This window comes from Osmerus eperlanus, chromosome 6 (assembly GCF_963692335.1).
Source record: "Osmerus eperlanus chromosome 6, fOsmEpe2.1, whole genome shotgun sequence".
NCBI lineage: Eukaryota > Metazoa > Chordata > Actinopteri > Osmeriformes > Osmeridae > Osmerus > Osmerus eperlanus.
In genome coordinates this window covers 19725033-19747592 of record NC_085023.1, presented here as the reverse complement: position 1 = coordinate 19747592, position 22560 = coordinate 19725033, and the positions used below count along the sequence as shown (strand labels likewise).

At 43.9% G+C, this 22560-nt stretch overlaps 1 protein-coding gene across 2 annotated transcripts in view; it reads left to right on the top strand.

Annotated features, from left to right (window-relative positions):
* chrm3a (cholinergic receptor, muscarinic 3a) overlaps nt 1-22560 on the top strand; it is a 33185-nt gene that overhangs the window by 4249 nt on the left and 6376 nt on the right. Inside the window, exon 1 of one of the 2 annotated variants that reach the window (XM_062464285.1) lies at nt 7774-7842. The exons of the other annotated variant lie outside the window; for it this stretch is intronic. The gene's annotated coding sequence lies outside the window, so the exon portion shown is untranslated. Of the gene's footprint in view, nt 1-7773; nt 7843-22560 lie in introns of those variants that run through there. 2 annotated transcript variants of the gene reach the window in all.

Here is a 22560-nt window from a genome sequence, read left to right as displayed (position 1 = left end):
GTTTGTGTGTATGTTTGCGCTTGTGTGCGCTTTAGTGCATGATTAAGGATTACAGCTGTGCAGTGGGATCTAGTATGCATGGCACATGCATTATGCATCCCTGAGAACAATTCAAAACTGCATTAAGAACGACATTTGTAAGGTTATTACAAGAGGATCAGGAGAAGTTCATGAAAACAATCTCAACACAGGTTTCTACGGTATCACACGCTGAAAATTGGGTGCACGGGACATGTCACCAGTAGACAGGATGAAGGCAGCAATTTTTACTTTGAAGAAAATGAGACGGTAGGCTGGAAGATGCCTCTAAGCTTTTATGTAGACTCACACAGCATCAGGCTACAGGAGGTCACGTCTTTCTCAGAGGAGAACACAAGATAACATAAATGAGACCATTTCTGAAGAGCCCTCATGCACCACGCACGCACACACACACACACACACACACACACACACATGCACAATACACACACACTGTATATACTCCTGGATCATTCTTTGAGGAACAGACTTGAAATGCCTACATGCCTGTCACATTCCTGTTGGCCTCTGTCCTACTTGTGAGGATTGGTTTACTCAAAACCCCCTTTGAAACATTTCTCTCCGTCAAAGCTCAGAGCTTTATCAACATGACTGTGAGGTGAATTCCTTACGTCCAGATTATGACATTGGACTCATAACAAAATGTAATGACTGCTGGGTCAGACAACAAGGAAGGGAACATGCCTGGTCAAATAAAACACACTCACTATAAAAAACACACTCACTAATGTACAGTTAATATTGTTGATTTTAATACTCATTATTTCTGTTTATTGTAGAACAATACAGTAAGTACAGGAATATTGGATCACTTTCACTTTGCATTAGTCTGTTGTCTGATCTGAAATATAGCAGGCACAGTGCCAAACCTTAAGAGAATTGCCTTCATTCTATCTTTCCCTCGATATTTTCCTCTCTTTCTTTGTTGACTTCCCCATACACACCCCTGCTAACCCTTGCCAACCCTTGCCATCTATTATGTAAGGGGTGTCAGAAAGACAAAGGCCAACAACAGGCGTGATCCATAGTTTGTGATGTAGCTCGCTGATAGAACATGAAGGGGCAGGGGGTGCACAGTCAACTGCTGCTTTACTGTACTGAAAGACATGTTTATTTCCTTATGTTTCTGTTCCTGTATAACAACCTAGCCGGAGGAGTAGTATCATCATTTGTCCTCGTTTTCTGTTTCGCTAAATCATCTGTTGCCATCCAACCACCCTCTGATGCTAACTGATGCTACGTGTTTGACTTTGCAGTGTCTCAGATCAAGTGGATCTTCCATTTCAGGGGCCAGGTCTGAAGATTTGAATTGATGATTCTGGCTTTAATTAGTATAGCCTGTTTCAGTGATCTCAGCAATTCTTTACAGGCTATGCTAATCTGTGCCAGAACCAGCAATGCTTTTGGGATGGACAAATTCACCAGACTCTTGTACCTGTTATATGTAATATGTTATGTTAGTCCCTTATAATAAAAAAAAATGTCTGACTTTATTATCAGTAAATGGATATGTCTGTCATAAATCTATACATTTCACACTATGTAGCAGCTGTGCGTGCAACTTTCAGTATGTGTGTTTCTGAGCAGTGACATGTTCCTCACACATGGTCCTAGTAAATGTCAATCTCCTCATCAGTATCTTCCTTGCCCCAGCTGCGGCCAAAATCATTTCCTTACAAGTGGGCAGAAGGAATATCGTGCTTTCTCATTTCACTGCTGCCTTCCAGGACAGGGCATCAGAGTTGTGCAAGTATTGATTAGTGAACCTGGGCTGGCCAACTCATACTCTTGCTGCATTTTCAATTAACCTCCTGTATCAGGGGTGTCTGAATCCATGGTGACCTGTGGGCTGGTCATTTCACAGAGCAATGCCCTTTTAACAGAGTCATCATCTCCCTTATGCTCTGCTGCAAACTCTGGGATAATGGGGATCATGATTTAGCGCTCCCCTCGTGCTGGGTGAGACTAAGATATTTACACCCTTACGCAGCAAGCATGCTGGGAGCTCAAGTGAACAGGGAGGAGGGTAGGCAGAGGTTGTTGTCAAGCGATGTGTTTTACAATCCTCAGTGAAAGTAGCCATTACAGTATTGAGTTATTCACTTGACTTACTTTGACTTTGTACTAACCATCCTCCTGTTGTTATTGGGTATTAGTAAGAGATCAGAGTCTCACACGTCTTTTGTCATGTACTTTCTGACAATGTGGGAATAAATACATAACTATCCATTTAAAGTCAATACGATGTGACTGTCCAGGTGATACCTAGATGGACAGAGCTATGGACTAGTAGCCTGAGGATCTTCCTCACCACAGGTTGTAGCTCGATCTGTGTGAATACAGCTCATATGTCAGTTCTCTGCCTCTGATGCCGGTAGTATACAGTGCAGGCGGTCTGGGCATGGCATACTGGCACAGTCCTTGAGTGACAGGGGAAGGTGGCTAAATGGCAGCACTGTCTTCAGGGTGCTAGCATCAGTTCCCCTCGCCTCCCCACCGCCCACCACCCACCTAGGGACATAGGGCAAGAATATAAATTCACCTGCCTGGGTCCCAAGACTCCAGTTTGACACTAAAGGGGCAAACATTTCCATAATTGCTCCTGTCATTCAAAAACGGTAATGATTTCTTCAAAGCATGACCTTTTTGGCGGAAGTCCCTGTTGCTAGAGCAATATGAATGGTATTACTGATAACTCGTGGGTTGAGCAGCATCTTAGAACCCAGCCATCGAAGGCATTTACTCTATGTAGGATTTGGAAGGTCTTCTAATCCATCATGAAGAGGCTAGATGTTTCAACAGATGTCTCTGGCTTTCTAACTGGGACATAGTCACTGTGCGTGCGTCGATACCATTTGTGTGGCTGGCCTGAGTTTTAAAAATTCAGCTATTTAGAAGAGGGATCTTTTTGTCTTGCTGAAGACTATTGATTGTGTTATAGCCTTTCCCTCACATCAACTTAGCCCTAATAAACTTTATGTTCTCAATTATCTTTTCCCAGTCAAGCTTTTCTCCTCTTTGATCCTTTGTCTTCTAATCCCTCAATCAATGAAAGTAATGTCTAATCATTACAGATAATTAGATTGGCCTGACCATCAGGGGAATGACACATGAATTAATCGGTTCTGCTTAATTTCTTAGCGCGGTTGTCCTGCACACCGACCGTGTTCCATCCAAGTTTGATTCTCCATTTTATTTCCGGTGGTTTCATATTTGTCCAGAGTTATCTCGTTTTCCCTCAAGATACCACCTTTTTCCATTACCTGTAATCCACGCATGAGTGCAACCTCCTCGACCTCTCCAATGTGACTGCGTGGTTCATGAGGGCAGCCGTCTCTGCCTGTCATGGAGGAGAGAGCTGAGTCAAGCTCCGGAGCTCATGAGGTCAGCTCATTCTGCTGTGGGTCTAGTTATATTGTTAAAACCCAGAACACCAGGCCTCGCTCATTTACAGGAATTACTGATTGCTCTCAACCCGTGTGCTGGGGAAAGTAATAGGGCTGGGCAGAGCAGCTGTAGCGAAGCCTCGTGCTTTATAAGGAAGTGGACATGTGGCCTATCTCTCAGTTACTGTACTGATAAGGAACCAGGCATGGGTGTGAGTTTCACTACATCGTTGCCTGGAGGAGAAATAAACAAGCTAGCCGCGGTACAAATTCCTATTTTCATTTTTCATTTATAACGAAATCAAGTCTGTGTGAGGAGGCGATATGGAACCTTGCTAATTTGCCAGTGTGTCAGGGAAAATAAACAGAGAGCAGAGTGAAGTTACCTTCTTTTCAGATTTAACCCTTGCCTTGCTGCCGCTTGGCAAACAGGGGACGAAACTCAATTTCAAAAATCCATTTTATTTCTTCACCGGTCGCTCTAGGCTCCATCGTGGTCGAAACAGCTGAAGGTGGAATCGAGTTTTCGGGTGTTTGGTTTGGGTTCCATTTTACAGACTATCAACCACAGAGAAGTAGGTCTTGTGTAAAATGGTTTTCGTTAGTATTCCACACAGTTCTGTGGTCCCATCTGTTACTGGTAGCCTAATCATGTTTTATTAACTTGACACATGGAAAAAGTGTTGTTTTTTTCATACATTTTCTAAATATTGTATCACGTAAATAGAAATGTATACTAAATTAAAAATAAATATAATGAAATATTTTGTAATATTCCTGCTGGAAGACCTGTAATGTCTTTGCTCTCTAGTAATGCCTTCAAGGCAAAATACCCATTATTTACGCATCCTTGTTACCAGGGTTGGGCCTGTTAGGGTGAGGAAGAGGGAGGGCGTAGACGGGGGCTACATTCTTATAGAGTATCCGGCCAAGTGGACCAATAGGATTTTAATGAGGCCTTACATTACAGACTGTTTTCTTGTTCATTTCTCAGCGTTCAGGCTCCGTTGCCTCGTGTCCATCAACTCAGCCAACCCGACACAGGCGTGATTTGTGTGGTGCAATAACACCAATGGTCATTTCCTCTGTGACATACAGGAGCCAGGAATCCCACCCAACAAGGCAATTAATGATCCTTCGTTGGTTTTGCCCTTTCGCATTTGAGGAGAAATATTCTGCTTGGGATTACTATTCTCATGGTATTCCTTAATTAATCTAGATTTTTTTCTCCCTCTACCTCACACTAATTGTAGATTATAATGTTACTTATAGATTAAATGTGAGATATAAACCCTTAATCCTAGCTGAAATGTAAGAAAGTCTATATTAAATCTATTTGCAGCAGTCAAGGATTTTATTAAAAGGGATTACTGTCTCTTTTTAACACCTCACTTCTAAAAGTTAGCTTGCATTACAGTACTGCTGAGCAACCTGCATATTCATGAGAGATTCAGTTGAAGTCTTTTAAAGATTCAATAATAACTCCTTTCCCTGTGGGTATAATGTACAAGTCCCATAATGCGCACATTTAGAAAGTGTCATTTAAAAAGTAAGGACTTATACTATTCCTGGAATAGTGTTTTCCCAGGAGAGGTAGAGTCACATCATCTGAAGTCTTCTCCTATAGATCCCCCCCCCCCCCCCCCCCCTCTGGAACCTTGAGTGAAGGCACTGGGTTAAGAAAGAGAAGGATCATTATCGTCTGTGTCTGACTCTTCACCTACTTATTTCTCCCTCTGCTTCTCTCTGCCTCCATCTCTCATTCCTCTCTCTCTCTCTCTCTCTCTCTCTCTCTCTCTCTCTCTCTCTCTCTCTCTCTCTCTCTCTCTCTCTCTCTCTCTCTCTCTCTCTCTCTCTCTGCCTCCATCTCTCATTCCTCTCTCTCTCTCTCTCTCTCTCTCTCTCTCTCTCTCTCTGCCTCCATCTCTCATTCTCTCTCTCTCTCTCTCTCTCTCTCTCTCCCTCTCTCTCTCTCTGCCTCCATCTCTCATTCCTCTCTCTCTCTCTCTCTCTCTCTCTCTCTCCCTCTCTCTCTCTCTGCCTCCATCTCTCATTCCTCTATCTCTATATATACAGTATGTATATATCCCCCTCATTCCCATTGTCCTCAGTCCCTCCCTGCTGTCCTGGTATTGTATGTTTGATAGGAGCAGAAATAACTCCCAGGGTTAGCAGACAGCCTAGGAATCCCACCATCAGCGTTACAGTACCTGGGCCTTTCAGTGTTGGTCAGATAGTGTGGCACCAGGCATCCTGCCAGACGCTGGGTGCCAGAGAGAGGAGTGGAGAGGCGCACACTTGGGTGTACAGTAGCGTAGAGCAGCACAGAGCGTATCAATAGCATAGAGGTTACAGGCGCAGGTTGGCTAGAAAAACTGATGAGACCGCTAACTGTTGTTCCAAGGTCACTGTTGGTTAAATATAGAAATCACCCTCTGTCTTTTAGTACAGATCTGACCATGACCAGGTTTTTGGTCATAGCGCATGTGTAGGTCTTTGTTGTAAAGTGCTGCACTGGACACTATTGACCACACAAAGTTTTTTTGTTTGTTATATATATTTTTTTTTCCTTTTCCCATCCGACATTGTCAATGACACTTGCCAACGCATTCGCAAAACACACACCAGAAAACTAAAGAACCCTAATCAATTTGGTTTACTATCCACGAGACAAGCATATGGCCCACAAGGAAAGGGATTGCATTTCCACACACGTTTCAGGACACGGTCGATTGAATTGAAATGCATCTGTGTGTACGAACCTACAATTCCTGCTTCTCATTTTTAAGTCGTCGTTTCCCAGCACACTTCTCCCTGATCTGCACCTGCTCTTAATCAAGTGAGGACATTACACCATCCACATCAGAGCAATTACTGTAGATAACGGTTGTCCTCTGAAACTGGCTCTCTGTCAACAGTGTGCCATCCTCTCACATTATTTCCCCGCCAACCCACAACAGAGCCCCTCCTGCCAAACACTCTTGTGACACCAAGAAGGCAGATGAAGAAGAATAAGGATCCTTTTATTAATCTCAATTAGTGGATCACTCTCTCACACACACACACACACACACACACACACATACACACATGTGCAGGGAGCAACAGAACACACACACATGCGCATACTCAGGGAGAAATTTACCTCAGCATAAAACCCATTAGCTGTGCCCGGGGGCCAAGTCCAAGTGCTCACCCATGTCCTGGCCAGGGACATGGGCAGGAGAGAGGTCTGTTCTGCATGCTTTTTAAATGAATATATGGATGACAATCGAGTCATTATTGTTTGATGGTGTTGCCTGTGAAGAAAGCGTGAGGCCAGATTAGCATCCAGCTGATCTAATCAAGTGCTTCACTGAAACTGTTTAACTGAACGAAATGCACAACCTCCACCAGCCTTTTCCTCTCTCTCTCTCTCTCTCTCTCTCTCTCTCTCTCTCTCTCTCTCTCTCTCTCTCTCTCTCTCTCTCTCTCTCTCTCTCTCTCTCTCTCTCTCTCTCTCTCTCTCTCTCTCTCTCTCTTTCTTTCTTTCTTTCTTTCTTCTTTCTTTCTTTCTTTCTTTCTTTCTCTCTTTCCCTCTCAGCTACTCGAGGGAAGAATAAACAACAACAATGTAGGCAGTAGAGTTGAGGTCTTTCACTGCAGAAGGCAGGGGAGAGAGGGAAGGAGAGAGAGTGAGTGAGAGAGAGACGGACAGACTGAGCAGAAGACGGAAATGTAGCTATGAATGTTTCTGACTGAGTACAGTAGAGTAGTGTTGACACGCAGTGTGCGGTCTGCCTGTCTCCTCCACAGACAACAGGGAAAACACTTAACACCTTAATCAATACACTCCTTGACAACTCCTGGAATATATTCTGACAATCCAAAGCAGAAAGACAGATTGCAGGCCCCTGACTAGCTAACTAGATGGTAGGTGCATTGGTACATAGTTGGTTGCCTGGGTACAGGGAAATCATAAAGTTTTTCACGATTGTGTTAACTGTTGCTCAGGTAACAGTAACACAGCCACAATTGCAGTTCTGACAGCTTTATAATACCTTATATGTACAGATCTGACCTCAAAATAGCCGGGGATTAAATGTGTCGTGAATACAGTGTCAGAACACCTGACTTGATTTTAGTGTTGAGGAAAGAAAAAGGTAAACTGATTAAAAAACGTATTTTCCTGATGTCCTCAGATTCCCGGGGTTGGAAATGAGGCTTGTGCCGCTGCATGAACAATTGAAGGTTCCCGGTCATAAATGTCTAACATGGCTATATCTCACGAGGCGAGGATCAGGGGCTGGAAAACGCTTACTTGATTCTGTTGCCTCACCTCCCACAGTGCCGCTAGTATTTCAAGCCAACATGAAAGACAATCTCAAGCCTTCATCAGCGCCTTCTGTGTGTCCTGGCTTCCCTGATCTCTGAGGTAACGGGGGGGGGAACAGTCTGGAGGAATCAATAACAAAAACAACATGATTTTAGTTTTGCAGCTTGAAAGGAATTGAGCCATCAGCCTTGCAAGCGATTTTATTCTTCCGTGTACAATTTTGCATCACATATATGACCATGGTGCTCTGTCTCTTTCTTCCGATGGTAATAACTACCCTTTACAGGGTTTTACTGTAATAAAGAAAAGCTTTCAAAGGCTACAGGAGGGTTTGAATCAAATCTAAGACAGCATTATTCTGATGACTTGAGGTCTGGTGCCCAGAATATGAGTCCCATTCTGCATTTCAATGAAGACCATCCCGTTTAGACTTTGCAAGCTAACAGAAATGCGCTCCCTGTATTCTGGTTCAATGTCATAGTGACTCTCCCTGGTTTCTTTCTGTGCCAGTTTGTTTCTAGTGATTGTCAGAGCTGGACAGGTGTTGTCATGGTTTCCGTTTTCATGAATGTGTTAACAAGGTGTGAATGCTTGATTCCGTTGCGTTGGTGAGTTGGTACAGTATGTCCAGTCCACGGTCCTCTCAGCTTAGGGGAAACCCTGTCAGCAGAGAGCGACCCGCACGGTCAATGCTGTTATTTTTATTGACAAGCCTTGATCTTGATAGATTGCTGATGTGCTTGAAGCTGAAAGGCTGTCACCTTGTATTTGCATCCTGGCTCTTACCTGCTCCATAGCACCTCTCTGTAAACATCTCACACAGCGAACCACAACGTCATTTGAACTGTTGAATAAAAGGTTGTGACAACTGACAGGTGATTTTAGCCCGCTGACAAGCGATTATTATAAAATATTAATAGCGGAGAGATTAGACTAAAGTGCAAGAGTGTGTTGATATTGTATTTATACACCTATTTGATCTGGATGATCTGACTGCTCACATTTAATTGGATCATTCGCTCATGCGTGTCAATGATCAAAATAAGTTGTTTATCGTTTTGAAGGGTGAATGTGACAGGGAAACCAATAGCCTGTATTTAGAGTCTGAGCCCTGGGCCTCTCAAACACGTTGTGGAGCTTTGTAGATGCAACAAAGAAAGCTTTGAGAAAGTACTTAATTCAAAATAAGTCCTCATGGTTAGCGGTAGTCGTATCTGTCCAGACTCCATAATGTGATGGATTTCTGCGGTCATTTTCCAGTTGCAGTACTTGATTAAACATCCTAAATATTTTGCTAAACTAGACTGAGACTTCCGTTCTGTATCAAGTGATTCATGTCGCTAATCATAACAAACACACCTTACAGTACAATAACTGAAAGTGAGATGAAGGAAGACAGCCACAGATTAGATGTGTGTGGTTTATTGGTTCTGCTCTCCCCTGACGGCACCAAATACATTGTTTTACAGATTAATGACTAAAATAGCCGTCGTTATAGAGTGCCAGGTGTTAGTTTCGTTCAGTGTACGTTTTCATGGAGACAGATCACTATGACAATCACAGTGAGGGTCTGAGACTGATAAGAGTAGCCTAAAATATGTTTTGGGTGTTCTTGGCCGGATATACGGTCGTTTCCTTATCAATAGATGCCCTTTATTGATCCTGTTCATTGCTGCCGTGGAGACGAGTGCTATTGTAGACACGCACAGCGGACCAAATGTCTTTGTAACCCTCCGATGAACTTGAGATTTCGCTTCCCGGTCCACATGGATTAGTTCATCAGATGCTGCTCACACACCTCTCCAAACATAGCAGACATTCCTTAATGAGAGAGAGAGAGAGAGAGAGAGAGAGAGAGAGAGAGAGAGAGAGAGAGAGAAGAGAGAGAGAGAGAGAGAGAGAGAGAGAGAGAGAGAGAGAGAGAGAGAGAGAGAGAGAGAGAGAGAGAGAGAGAGAGAGAGAGAGAGAGAGAGAGAAGAGAGAGAGAGAGAGAGAGAGAGAGAGAAGAGAGAGAGAGAGAGAGAGAGAGAGAGAGAGAGAGAGAGAGAGAGAAAAGAACGAAGACTGCAATTAACTCTTGCTCTTTAACTTCTCATTTGGGTGTGCGTGTTGTTGTATGTCAAGGATGTTCCAGGCTGGAGAGGTGGACAGTGTGGTGCAGCCAGGTGGAACCGGCTGTAATTAGATCATTGAGAGGAATGATGGACATCCACAGCAGGCATCCAGGGGCAATCACGCACTATTTACCCAGGAGTGAGGATGCTTCCCTTGGCTCTGCAGATACCTTCCTACCCCTTTTTTAATCTCTCTCTCTGTCTCTCTCTCTCTCTCACACTCACTCTCTCTCTTTCTGTTTATCTCTATCTCTCTCTCTTTCTTTGATTGTGCCACATGGTAATTGACTTTGACACTTATTGGGAGGCCTGGCTTCTGGCATAGACTGCAGTGCAGTATTTTCTCTTTCAAAAACATGCATTTTTATATCTTAACCAACAGCCTAGCTATCCATCATCACGCATTAGGTTTGTGTGTCTCCGGGGTAACGGGGATTTATTATCAGTTGAAATCACCCTACTGCTGATGTTATAGTTCTTTGGAAAATAATACATTGCTCACAAACACAGTTACACACACACAAATAAAGATAAGTAAGCAATAAGTGAGATCTTGCACTCCAGGCATAATAAGACAGTGACTATTTTTATTGAGACTGTGAATTAGGAATATTGAGACTGTTTGTTAGGCCAGTTAATAAGGCTTAAGTAACTGAGAGTGGTCCCTTGAATACCAGTCTGGGACTTCTACAGACTATTTGGTTCAATCCATCTGTAGACCATAAAATTCCTGTTTACTAGTCGAGGATACACTATTGTATATTGCATCTGTGTTTCATCATTTCAAATACGTTATCATTTTCTCTGCTGATTACTCTGCAGGGTCAATTCATCCCTTTTTTCCATCGGCTCCATTTCCCATTTCACTCGTAAATGTAGTTAGTGTTGTCTTCAGCCCCCGGACCAAGTTCAAAGCTTTGTTTTATTCAAATCAATTCAGTCTCAATTTCAGATCCAGAGGGGGTCAAACTCAAATGGTCGTCACTTTCTCTTTGAGTTGTCTGCTCCAAAATGGAGGAATCCACCGCTCGATCACAGGTCTTTATGTGAACGCCAGTGGAAAAAGTCTGTCATCTCTGTCAGGGTTTTGTAGTTGATTGCAAATGAACCAAGATGGTTCATATGTGATAGCACCTTAGACAATGATGGTATAATACTGTGCTTGGTTTAGCTGTTCTGTCTTTGTGGAAGAGCTGTCAGCACTGATGTCTGATGTTGCCTGGACAGATCAGTTCATTTGGTAAAGGGCAAATCCTTACTCTTTTACCACACGTTTTTATCAGTTTCTTCGCTTCTTTAAAAAAAACTGTATTAAGCAGCAAAACGGGGATCTCAGTCAATATTACGTTTGACTCCATTGCTTCACAATGCCACTTCCAATGTCTTTCAAATACCTGCATGGCGAGTGGATGGATTATAGATTTACCACGCTGCCACGCTCTTCCTGTGACTTGGTGCACACATTAATGACACTCAAGTCTTGGGGGGGTCGTCTGTCAACAAGCGTTCAGTCCAACCCCACTGGGGCCTTCAATGAATCAGCAATCCAGAAAGCATTGGAAAAAGTGTGTGTGTGTGTGTGTGCATGGGGGAAGGGTTTCTCAGGTCCTTAAAGTGATAACATTACATTTGGGTGTGTTACCACGGTACATTTAGTCATTTAGCAGACGCTCTTATCCAGAGCGACTTACAGTAAGTACAGGGACATTCCCCCCGAGGCAAGTAGGGTGAAGTGCCTTGCCCAAGGACACAACGTCAGTTTGCATGACCGGGAATCGAACTGGCAACCTTCGGATTACTAGCCCAATTCCCTCACCGCTCAGCCACCTGACTCCCATGATAACAGTTTATCCAGGACATGGAGGTTGCCCAGAGGCAGTCATCATTCTGTAGCCTAAGCCAACAATTTTCCTCTTTGAAGCCACAAAGAAGAAGAATTTCAGACGTGAATACACATTTGATTTATATGTTGTGCTTTGCTGAGCTGAACAAGCCTGATGCCCATTAAGTTCAATTAGAATTTATCAGGCGGAGCACTCAGCCTGCTTATTGCAGGGAGCAAGGCATTTTACCCACCAGCCAGTGGAACGAGAAGATGTTTTGGACTGAGTCTGAGACTATGGATATTATTCATGAAGAGATGTTTAAAATGCTAAACGCAATGTCTCCTTTTCATTTCGCTGCTGTTGCAGAACTTAAATCTGGTGTGTGTGTGTGTGTGTTGCTTGACTAGGAGCGACTGAATGAAAATTAGGAATGCACTTTCATTCTGTCTCAGTCTCATAAGGATTTGTTTACCGGGACTCTCTTTATGTAGGTGTGCTTTCAGTGAGGAGCAACACACGGAGTCTGGGACGTGTCTGAGAGCTTTCGTTGAATTCATGCCGATTTTACGAAAACACTAGAAGAAAGGAAGTCAGGGTTAATAAGAAACCACCCGAATATGAGATGTATAAATTCTTGCTTCAAGCTTAAACAGTACACCATCGGCTTACAGTTGTTAGGAAGTGCTCAGCAGAGGTGACTGTTTTGCGTCTTCGTGCTTTCTTCTCCAGTCTAGTCTGGTAGCTGTGGGGTGAATCTATTAAAGAAGTTGGGCTGAATTATTAATTTGGTACCATAAATAGTCCCGAACACTGCTATTGACCGAGGAGAAAGGCAAACCTCCCGACAACCAATCATCTTTCACATGCTTTTTTGGAATCCATCTCTTCGCCCCCTCCTGCTTCGACACAAGTACGGATGGATTTAAGTGGAGCTCTTCCTGACAAGGACCGTGGCTCGCTAATGCAGCATTGACCAGCAGTGACTGCGAGATCTTCCTGCACCCCTGCAGAGGACTATTTATTTCTCATGCAGCCTGTTTAAGCCTTATCAATTACCAGGTTGCAGTCCGTGTCACCATTAACTGACCTGTAGTTTGTTGTGCCTCATAAACCAAGCCCATGCAGGACGGATTGATAAATATCAGTCACTTCCTTCCCCCCAAGGACTTTATGTACTTAATGCTTCTTGATTTACCATTTTGGAAGGGTCTCACATGTACTTGGATTGTCAGTGTGGGATTTGTAGTTGGGTGTCCAGACAAGGGTTACCTTTATTTAACAGTCCTGTCCAGCCCACACCCATATAATCTAATCTCCCTGGCTGGTAGTAAAATGTATAGAGACCTGATTTAACTGACTCATAATATAGTTCCACTAGCAATACTGATGATTAAGTCAGGAATTTTACTTAATTTAAGTTCCATAATGCAAATCATTGATGTCATCACAGATGGGGGCGGGGGGGGGGGGGGTGTAGGACTTTTGGGGGTTTTGGAGTTCTTAAAATAAACCAAAATCTAAAATGCTGGGAAAGCTAACCATGGGAGTCAGGTGGCTGAGCGGTTAGGGAATCGGGCTAGTAATCTGAAGGTTGCCAGTTCGATTCCCGGCAGTGAAAAATGACGTTGTGTCCTTGGACAAGGCGCTTCACCCTATTTGCCTCAGGGGGAATGTCCCTGTACTTACTGTAAGTCGCTCTGTATAAGAGCGTCTGCTAAATGTAAATGTCTGGCTGCGAGTCCAGATTCTGTTGAGTTTTAAATCATCATCAACTGTGGCGTTACTTGTTTTTGTGTCCCATCGTTCAAGCAGGCCAGTTCTTACAAGGACGATGTCTCCTGCTATCACTGACATCATGGTTGACAGAGTCTTTCTGTTTGACATCCCTGGTTCGCAAAATGGATTTGGGAGGAACTGCAAGTCTCGTCTGGAGTGCCCTGGGAACAGGTTTAATGTCAGTTCGTCTGCTTGTCTCTGAAAAGAGGTTTAGTGTTGGATAAAGGACTGAAGGATCTCATAACCTGTCTGGAGGAACTCTAAGAACCCTGTTACCGTGTAAGTGTCAAAACTCACTCAGCGACAGCTACAGTACGTTAAAACTTCCCAGGTAAAACCTTGGGTCCATCACATTAAGTATAACCGGATAAATAGACTTATCAGATAATCCTCAAAAGGAATATGAACTGTATTCAAATCTTAAAATCAGTCTTTGCTCATTTTTAAAGCCTAACAATAAAAAAACAATCCTTCTATTCTCAATCTTGGGTGTGACTATATGATTCTAGGTTGGCTGAACAGCTTTAACTTATGTTTGCCAAGTCGCCTTAGGTAAATAAAACGTCAACACAATAAACTTTTGTTATAAATCACATGGACTATGCAAACATGGGAGTGGATGTTTATATAAAATGTCCAAAGATCTTGGATATGGAATCAGGGAGTCAGGGAGTCAGGTGGCTGAGCGGTTAGGGAGTCGGGCTAGTAATCTGAAGGTTGCCAGTTCGATTCCCGGCCAGGCAAAATTGACTTTGTGTCCTTGGGCAAGGCACTTCACCCTACTTGCCCCGGGGGGAATGTCCCTACTGTAAGTCGCTCTGGATAAGAGCGTCTGCTAAATGACTAAATGTAATGTAATGTAAATGTAATGTAAAAGAAGTTCAAATGAAAAGAGAGGGATTTGGTGGTTTCCTGTTGCTTCCGCGTTCTGTTTATCGATGGCTCGCTTATTAGCATTGAGTTAGCAAACCGCTAGTTCTCTTCTCTTCACTCTATATACTTTGGCATTATTTTTTGCACACAAGAAGCTAATAATGTTGTCTGTCTTTGTATCATTCCGTGCAATTGACTAAAGTCTGCTGACATTTCCTCTGATCTGGTGAGCAAACCAGGGGAGATCAGGAAGGTTCAGGCAGAGAGAGTAATCATGCCCTTTCTCGATTTTCCTGTTCTTTTATTGTTATGACTCTCAGGTATTGATCCCCTCTCCAAAATGTTGCAGGCAGTTTCCCGTTCTCCTCGGATGAAATAAGGTTGTCCAAGTTCCACCAAACAATCTTTGAGATAAACCTACTGTAGGGGAAAATACACAATACGTACTGTGATTATTTTGTGACTTTAAGGTGAAGGATTTGGAATTACAGTAGTGGGTTAGCGACACAAAAATGATTAGGATTTTATGTAATCCTAAAAATTTTCTGCCTGCCATCATAGCTTCATGAGCCAGACCCCTGCTCAGTTGAAGAAGGTTAAAGCAATTTAACACAACATTACAACTGTTGTTTTGATTGTTGTTGATACGCTTCTACATCTGATTGGACACAGAAGTATTCATTACCACCAAGGTCAATTAGGGGAAGTCTGATGACTCATTATCAACCTTATGGTTGTTGTTTGTTGCTGATTTCAGATGCTGTGTTCAGAAATTACAAAGACCACACAAAATATTGTCTACTATCTTCAACTTGATAAATTACTTTAGAGACACCAGCTTTCATATTATTTCCTGATAACATACGGATTGTGATGGTCTGTTTTGTATCTGCATTGGAGACGTGTTTCAAATGTCTGCAACAAATTCCATGGCCTTCGTTGTGGATAAATTAATCAAACGTGAATATTGTTGCCAAAGGAATTGTAAGAAGTAGAAATATTGCACAGCGGTGAATCAACCAGGTGTTGGAAAAATTGAAGATGTAACACATTTATCCTGTATAAGAATGATTCTGTGTTCAGTATTCCTTGGGTGCAAAGAGAGGCCTAACCCCAAATCTGAACTCTGGGTAAACATACAGGACCCTTATCTTGGAGCTGAGGACTTAGAAGAAGGGGGTTGGTTTGGTTGTTTTAAGGAGATACTTTGTGACAAGGACTATAGGTGGAGACGCAAGGTCTGGTGACCATTTGTTGACACCTATGTGAAGGAGTTTACGACCCCAGGACCGGAGATCCTGTTGTTGTGTTTCAATCAGGGTTGATGTCATAAACACGCACACACGTAAACACGCACGCACACACGCATGCCAGGTCTATGCAAGGAGCCAATGAAGAAGAGCCATGGGACATTTGCATGCCTTTGTCTTACCCAATGACTGTAAAGAGCGGGGCTGCTTAAATAGGTAGCTAGCGCAACATGCTAGCAGACAAACTTTGTAGCACAATGGCGTGTGATGTTTTTGTCTCCTTGTGGGCCGGCCGCAAGCAATAAAGCTTTCTTAAACTTGTTCACCGACTGACTGTGCAATGCTTGATAGATTAATATTCTTGACACCAGGAGATCAGAAGGCCTCCCTGGATGACTGGCTCTATTGGGGAAGAATATCCTAGAGAACATGTCATCTCTGTGATTGGCATGGCCGCCACAACCCAAAGCCATCACATCCGACGGTCATGGATGACAAATTGGTGTGAAGCATTTTTCATTCGCCGGCGACCCAGGTAGGGTTCACTCTGGGACACCAGGAAGTGAAGGATAGGGATCTAATGCTGTCCCTCTCTCTCCAGTCCACCTGGAAATGTGTCCCCTCTCTCTCTCCCTCTCTCTCTTTCTCACTGTCTCTCTCTCTTTCTCACTATCTCCCCCTCTCTCTCTCTCTTTCTCTCTCACTGTCTTCCCCCCCTCTCTCTTTCTCTCTCTCTTCCCCCCCTCTCTCTCTCCCCCCCCCCTCTCTCTCTTCCCCCCCTCTCTCTCTTTCTCTCTCTCTTCCCCCCCTCTCTCTCTCTCTCTGTCTCTCTCTCTTCCCCCCCCTCTCTCTCTCTGTCTCTCTCTCTTCCCCCCCTCTCTCTCTTTCTCTCTCTCTCTCTCTCTCTTGCACTCTCACAGTCACTTACTCCCTACACTTACTGAATCAGTGCTCTACCATGAATAAGAAGAAAACATAATCTTGGAACTAGCCATCAGAAACATTCACAGAGATGTAAATAACAGATCTAAATGTAGATCTGTTATTGTGTACATGTTCACATGTATAAGTTCTGAGGCGTCTGCAATGTCCTGCTGCTCCTGTTTCAACGTGTGAGCGGGCTCCTTGTTTACCCCCTGATCCTGCAATTGAGTGATATACCCTTTCCGAAAGGCTGTTTAGATGAGTTTAAGGGCCGTAGAGTCCTCCTTCATCGGTATGACGTTGAAAACCAGTGACCTAAGAGGGGCTCTTAAGAGGAAAATGGTTGTGTTGATTAATTTAAGGAGTGAGTTATTTTTGGACTAGAGGTGTGGTATGACTGAGAAACAGGAGACACAGGGAGATCAGACAGCTGTCCCTGGTGCTGACCGCTAGTTGGTGTAATATAATGTTTGAAGGGAAATAAGGGAAGCTCTTCTTTTTAATCCATGATAATCATAATCCTAATCTGAATCAAATTTAATCGGCAAGTAGTTTACGCAACAAGGAATTTACTTTGGTGGGCAGGTGCATACGTAAATGTATAGTAAACGTAAACAGATATTAAAAGTGGTCCTTAAATATATATAAAAGTAAGAAATTTAACAAATTTACAACAAAATACTGACAATACTGTGCAATATAAATGGAGATGTTGCCAGAATAATTATTGAACTGTACAAGGACCCTAATGCATTCTTACTTAAGCACCTTACAATATATGCTCTCTTGACTTCAAATCCATGTTTTACTCTGATGCTATTATGAGAGCCTCTGAAATACATTCATTCAACCAGAGCACTTACTTTGCGCTGGGAGACGAAAATACATTGATTTTTATGGTCGAACCCCAGCGGATGACCTGGAGTCTGCATCTGCTCTCTGTAGCTTGTTACAGTATGTACTCCTTCACATCTATTAGCACACCACGGCATTCCACAGATCGGAGGGGTTTAAAGCGTGTTCCTCATTCTGGCGCCACGCTGTCAGTCCTCAAGAGCAGCCATCACTCTCCATCCTCATAATGTCCTCCGTAGCAGAAGATCCCAGAGGCCAGATGAAACTCCTCATCACTTACATCAGCCAGCCTAAAGCAGCAGAGATAGTCTGCTTCAAAGCTCACATAGCTCACTGGAGAATTTAGCAAAGTGCTGTTATGTAGGATTCTAAAACAGTGGGTTAGTCTGTTTGAGGGGTTGTGTACCGGTGCAGAGTTTCTAAAACAAAAATGGGATTACACCACAAAATGTGATGTTACTTCATTCTACCAGTGATATCTCCTTTCTTTTCATGTCCTCTGCTCTGCTGTCTGCCTCTTCCTGTTCTGCTGGTCATATAGTGACAGGCCAGTAAAACAAGACCCCCGGCTGAAAGAGATAAATAGCCATCTGTTAGCAGGACCGATCCATCACTCGTCTGTCGCCATTAGCATTTAAGGTCCATTAACTAGTGAGAATCAAGTGAAATATACAGTTGTAGGCAATGTAGTAGCACTTGCAGTGCTGCTTGACTGGCAGGCGATTGAACGTGTTTTAGTTTTATTGCTTTCAATCCCCTGCATAGATGCCCACTTTGGTGGCGTCCACCACAGTTTGGACTAAAGCATGAAATTGAAGTACTGGGCTTTCGAAATGGATCTTTACCCTGGGTGGTAATCCAGCCCAAAAAGCTCTGTCTCTCTTTCTCTCTCTCTCTTTCTCTCTCTATCTCTCTCTCATCCTCCTATAGATTCCCTCTCCCTAGTTCCTTCGTCTTTGTAAGTGAGCTTCTATAGCGTATCAGCCACACTGGGTGTTTCTCTGAAACAGCCTCCAAGCAAACTGTGACCTCAGCATGAGCTTATGTTGTCGTGGCATGAGTTTGCATATGTTTTGAACGTTAAAAACAACACTACAAATCAAGTACACTCTGAAAGAGGATGGGTATTAATATTTTAGTCGGCGAACAAACATAACACCCAGAGAGATGAAAAAGAGAATGATAAAGAGGAAGAAAAAAACACTGTTGACTGTTTGTTGAAGATAGTCATGTTGGAGGGATGCAGCTCTTTCAAGGACACTCAACAGCCAGAGACTTGGTTTTATGGAACATAGTGATCTCAGAAGTTGGGACTCTTTGCCAAAACATAGCTGACTTTCTCCTGAGGCGATTTACACAATGCGCCCGTCATTGTAATGGAGAATATCTATGCTGTCACCAGTGTGTATACACTACAACATACCTCAGAATTAGAATCAGGGCTATTCCTCAATGGCACCAATTGGACTCTAGTGTAAGTAGCCAGGGAATGCGATGGATGTGTGTGTGCGCTAGTAAGTGTGTGCCAGTGTCTGTCTGTGCACTAGTGTGTATGTGTGTATGAATGACGTAGGCATATTGGATCAGGTTCATTTAGAGAGACTTCGAGGAGGATAATGAGAGTGTGATTCCCAGGTACAAAAGACAGATGTGACCAGTGGGCCTCTGCAGAAAAGGTAGCAAACACACACATCTATATATGGCTGTGTTGTCTGGGAGCAGGCTGTCACAAGGGCATCACAAGGGTGGCATCACAGACAGTCGACTGACGGCATGGTCTGCTCTGCGAGAAAGTGCCTTCACTCTCTAACTACAGCAACAATTAGCGAAACATCAAAATACCTTAAATATTCCTAAAGAGATGTTTGCACTGTAATTCAGTCAGGTAGTCAGGGGCCTCCTCTCTTTGTCTAATGCGACAGTGATAAATGGATTATTTTACTGGCCACCTTTCTTTGTCTAATGCAAAAGTGATGGATGTCTTGTGATCCTCAAGGCTTCCTAGCATCGAGCCTGTTAACACTATTTGAGCAAGGTGATCGATGGCGTGTGTCTGTGTGTTTGTTCTCCTGTGCTTGAACGTGGGTGTAAACAAACCCCTTCCTTTGTTCCTGCGTGAGTGTCTGTTTTGATTCTTATAAACAGCACATATATTTATGTGTAGAGCATGCGAGGAAGGGAAGAGATACAGCCCTTTCAGACTCGGGCATGGAGTCCGTCACCTGACAGAGACAGGAGCCCCTGGACCGCCCCCCCCTGCGGAGAGGGGCCCCCGTACTGTCCTCCTCCCCTCTTGTAAACACAACAGCGCCTTGTTGAGACGACGTACACTTCCCACTGTGGAAGCGTGACATTCCCCACGGCTCGCACCGTATCCCTCCACCTCGTGACATTCCCCACGGCTCGCACCGTATCCCTCCACCCTCCCGTTCACGTTTAAAGGGCCCCTCTGTGTGCCAAGGGCTGTTTAGATTGGAGTGTGTCTGTGTTTTCACTCTCTCTCTCTCCCTCTCTTTGCTTTCTCCCCCTCTCTCTCACTTTCTCTCTCTCTCCAGCCTCTGTTCAATAGGCGACTTGCCACACTGCCTTTTAAGGGTTGATTGCAATAGTGTATTCCCAGAACGGAAACGCGCGTGTGTGTGTGTTCGTATGCTCGGGTCACAGCTTTATGGAGGCTGAAGTGTGAGGGGTTTGAACTGAACACAGACACGGAGGTGTGTAGAGTCTTGGCACATGATTGTGTTTCACTGGATAGAGTGAAGGAGAGTGACGAGGAATGGTGGTGCAGAAAATACAAGAGCCAAGAACATTCATCTGGTGTTTAAAAAAGCTTGTCTTGATCACAGGGTGCTAATTTCAATGCAAACTGAGGTAACTGATACTGATAGCAACAGTGGTAAATTCCTGACAGGGCTTTAGCTTATTCTTGTCACGTACTGTAGTTAAATGTAGAAAAGTATGTCACTGTCATTCTGAAGTGGCTAGACCTTTCTGTTTGATATATCCCCCGGACTTGGCTCACATGTAGTCACGCACACACACACACACACGTGTCAAGGGGAGTAGAGGCTTGTTTCAGAGGCTGTCAGAAGCGGAGAAAGACCCTCCTCAGAGGCCACGATACGTAAAATCCCATGATCCTTTGGCAGCTGTCAGAAGTGAAACAACATCCTTTCCCTCACCCCCTCCCCTGGGGATACAGGGCTGTGGTAAACTCACTGTAACCAATGCTTCCAATGGTCAGAGATAGGAGTTAGAGAGTGCTTTCTAAACTTTTGCCAGGACAATGATTTCCTTACTGACAGAAAAGCTAGCACGCAAAATATCGCTGGTTTTAAATGTGAAACCACTGGAAAGTGAAATGATGAGGAAAAATACCTTTGAACTTGCAATAGTTTGCTCCCTGCTGTCCTTCAGATCCATATCTCACTGTCTTGGAGAACAAGATCTGATATACAAGCACCCTTGGCATAGAGAATCACTAAACTCATAATAACTCATTTCCTGCTATCACTATTTTATCGCAATTTTATCTCATTGAGCTCCAGTTGACTCCAGTGCTGACTGTTTATACACCAGGAAGCCAATGTAAGCATTCCAGAGAGACATTGTTGAAGACAATATCGTTCCTAAAGATGCCTCAATAAAAAGTGCTCTCCCTCAATACCCATGGTCATGAGAGGGAGCAAATAGGGTTAGGCCTCTAATTACAGAAGGCTGTTTCCTGGTATTAAAGCTCAACCAGGGTAGGACCCATGGCTGGGATTACTGTATACCAAATTCAGCCTTCCAATATAGATTGCGTTTTGCGAAGGCACATTACACAAGACAAATACACCAATATCAACTTGACCTCCACTTTAAAGCATTCTGAGAACTCACCAATTAAAAGGCTGTCTTTACTATCTGAAATGTTAAGATACTACCAGTTTTTGTCTTATTATTTGGCAGGGGCGTACTCACACCGGTTTAATCAGAGGCTGTTTCTAAGAAGAGCCATCTCAACAGAGGACAGGTCATACAAAGGCATTCGGTTTGCTCGCGTAACGTAAACCTCGTGGGCCGAATCCAGTCGTTACCAGGTGTCTGTTACACTGGAGGTGCGGGTCGATGAGACGCGATCAATGACTAAACAGACAACACCGTAGCTTTCTTGAGATCTCGTTTCGCCCTTACGTTTTTCGTGCCGGCCGAATTGACATACGATTCATTAGCGGTCATGGTGATACGATGAGCCCAGGACATCATGACATCATGGGCTTCTCTGTGGGCACAGCCAAACAGCCTGCTCCGAACCGGAGATACGATTTTCTCTGGCTGTGATCCTGCAAGCATTAACAGGCCACTCTGTAGAAACAGAAGGGGTTTTGGAGTACCTGTGGAGGTTTTCCCAGTACCATTAATGCTCGTTCCAGTTGGGAGGATTGGCTTGTTGGATGTATTCTCCGTTAGCTACATTATATTAGCATGGCCCGTAGTCAATACCAAACAGACACTCCCAGCAGTGTGGGTATCCTGGAGCAGCATCAGCAATCCAATATTACTGTGTGACATTTACACACGTAATGAGGAAGTTGAAGTGATGGCTTGAGAGTGGCCTGCCATTACCTCTCGCTTCCCCACTCTCGAGTGTCGATTCCCGGGGCTCGCTACTGATCAAAAAATAGAAATGAGAAATATCGGTCCGGGCGTTTTTTCTTGGCAGATCCCTGGATCTAGACAGCCAGGGATTGATGTGTCTCAACCCGCTATGACAAATACCTCGAAATGTCAAAGAACAGGTTGCGTCGAGATGCAGAAAACGAGAATCGATCCCCCGTGTCCCTGAAAGTCTGTGCCTGGAGGTAGTTGCCGTAGCATCCTCCTGGCACTGGCTTGGTTTATGGTAGGCTACAGCAGTAGGGGGGAGAGAAAATAACGATCAGGCTTCAGGTCAACAACCCTAGCCAGACTTCCTTTTTTGTGTAAGGATCTGTGTAAACTTAAACTATAAAGACCTATTCTCTTAAATTATTCCAAGGTTCAGGTGACATATGGTCTCCTGTCTGACTCCCGGTGCCATGGTTTGTTTTGTTAAGTGTCACCCCTACCCAGATACATCTGGGGGAGAAGGGAACCGTGACATTTGGTTGCTGTCTCTCGGGGCCATGCTCTCATTTCAAACCCTGCTGTGAGGCTTCCAGTGCTCCGCCTCCGCGA